The sequence below is a fragment of the Anser brachyrhynchus genome (genome assembly GCF_964034855.1).
Source record: "Anser brachyrhynchus genome assembly, chromosome: W".
NCBI lineage: Eukaryota > Metazoa > Chordata > Aves > Anseriformes > Anatidae > Anser > Anser brachyrhynchus.
The window spans coordinates 14,139,878-14,142,358 of NC_137704.1; the positions used below are offsets into that span (position 1 = coordinate 14,139,878).

The window sequence follows — 2,481 nt, forward strand, 5'->3', positions numbered from 1 at the left end:
GGGGGGGGGTTTGTGCAGCAGAAAATGGTTTAATTTAAAACACGCCTGACAATTACATTCAATTATATTTTCAAATCTTTGTGCAATGTATCAGACAAATCAGTGCCTCAATCCAAATGTCACTTGAAGACAGGACTGAAGTCTCAGGCTTTTTAATTCATGTAGCATGACCAAGAAAAGCTTACTTTTGAACAAAGCAGGAGCAGCCCGACTGCAGATGATAAAAGACCTAAGTGTTAGCTGGTGTATTGGGAAGCCAGATCTCTCTCACAAGCTCAGTAAGCTGCTCAGCTGGAAGGAGATTGCAATGGGAGACATGAAGGTTAGAAAAGAAGAAAGTTGTGGTTATTCAAAACTGGAAAATTACAGGGCAAATAGCATCTCATTTCTGGACATTCAGTACTGAGGAGCATAAAAAGAGTCCTCTCCCAGCACTTGTGGCTCATGTGGTGTTAAGATATGGGATTTGATCCTGGAAAAATGTATATTTGAAAGCTATAACTGACCTGAATGGACATCGAGCAGTGAGTTGTGTGCACTGCCCAGTGCCATGGGAAAATGCAGTTCTGTGTGAATGCAAGGTTTGCTGTGATTCAGTTGTCGTTGTGTTCCCTCTTGTAAAGAACCGTGGATTCCTGGGCTGGTTTTCCCATTGAATTCTGACCTTTGAGGGTTGAAAATTATTTAGATTTCAGCAAAGGAAGGGAAAGCAGTACAGGGGGAGAAGATTCTGGGGTGACGTCTAAATGCTGTTTTATGGATGTGAAACCTGCCTGGCATTCCTGGAAAGCTAAAATGCAACCCTTCCTCATAGCAAAAGGAGTAGTGTAGTCAGGAGTATAACTTGTCACTAATCAAGAGCATAAATCAAAATAAACTGCACTACACCTTTACATTTTAGCTGGATATCATCCTGAGGAAGACGACGGGGAGGACACTTTCCATTGGTACTAATTAAGCTTTCTGGCAGGCGAATGTGTCTTTGTTCAGGGAAGCTCCATGGTTTGGAATGGGAGTTAATAGGCAGGAGCAGCACTCAGAGCCCGGGGAGTGGGTGAGACTGATGCCTCCTGTGGGAGAGCAGGCGGGCTGCTCTCCAAATCCTCCTGGCAGGACCAGGCTCCAGGCCCCGCTGAGCAGAGGAGCTGGGTTTAGAGAACATCCACAGGGGCTGAGGGAGCTTGTGTTCCTTGTACTAGAGCCTGGTGTTGGGGGAAAGGACAGCACGAAGCCCTTGTGCGGGAAGAGATCAGCCGGAGCTGCGGGGAGCTGCCTCTGATAATCTGCCTTGGTGTCTGAAGCAGGAGGAGGAGAGGCTGTGGGGCAAATGAAGAGCATGTATGTTCCTGGGAGAGGGGAAAAAAAAGGTAGTCTGCTGACTGGGTACTGTCTCACAAATTCCTTAATGCTGCTGTAGTGTCAGTAATGTTTGCAACCTGAGTGTTGCAGCATCAGGAGCATTAAAGCTAAGGAGGCTTAGCATCTGCTTCAGTGGACAGGATGAGTTAGCTTCAGTCGAGCAGCTCCTGTGGCCAGTAGCATCTTCTCCCCACACAGTGCAGAAGTGACACTACGGGCGGTGTCCCCTGCTTTGCTGCAGGATGCTTATAAGCATCCCATCAGTAGCACATCATCCAGCCTCCTCTGCAGGTCCCAAGGTGCCAAACTGAATTTGACTCTCCCAGTGACTGATGGAAACTCTGGAAGTATGTGGATTCAAAGTACTTGTGAGAATTAGTGACTTGCAGGACAGCCCTGTGCTTTTCTAAGCTGTAGGGTAATGGAACAACTCTGTTGCAAATGCATTGCTGCTTCATGGATTTCTTTTCAGATCCAGAAATGGTTTATTTTTAATGCAATCCTTTCCTCCTTATCCTTCTGCCTCTCTGGTAGCACATCCTTTTTCTTCTCTCTTTTTAGTTTGTGGATTGGGTAAACAAGCGCTGATCAAAGGGAGTCTCTGGGACTCAGAAAATTTCATCTCTTTCGTAAAATGACAACTTTGTCTACTGTGCCACGGGCTGAAGCCAGCTTTGCCATGTGATAACGTGCTGTTTGACATCTCATCTGAGCTGCAGCTCTCTAACTTAGCAGCACAGCCAGAAGTGCACAGGAAAGATAAAAATACATGTTAATGTAGATTTTTACCATTCTTAGCTGTCCAGAGGTGCACACAGGGTACTGTAATCCAGTATTGGGTTGAAAGAGAGCATGAGGCTGATTTGGGTTATCCACTGCTATCCCCCTGAAGCAGGGTGGGAGAGGTGGGAGTGGTGTGCAATGCACTGAGTGTTGCGTGGGGATGTATTCCTGCCTCTAGCCATTCATCATGTAAAACGTGAACATTCAGGGTCCCAGTCTTGTCTCACTCAATGAACCAAAGTAAAGAATGGATAACACCAAACACAGTAAGAAAAACGAGTACTGAAGGAGGATGAAAAATGGTACAGTTGTCTTTGTATCTGGACCGATAGTCATAGG

At 46.1% G+C, this 2,481-nt stretch overlaps 1 long non-coding RNA gene across 1 annotated transcript; it reads right to left on the reverse strand.

Annotated features, from left to right (window-relative positions):
- Positions 1-808: 808 nt before the first annotated feature.
- LOC308184909 lies at positions 809-2,216 on the reverse strand. Its single transcript, XR_013943028.1, has 2 exons — positions 1,690-2,216; positions 809-1,390 (listed from the first exon to the last, which is right to left on the reverse strand). It is a non-coding gene; the product is annotated as an uncharacterized lncRNA (long non-coding RNA).
- Positions 2,217-2,481: the final 265 nt, after the last annotated feature.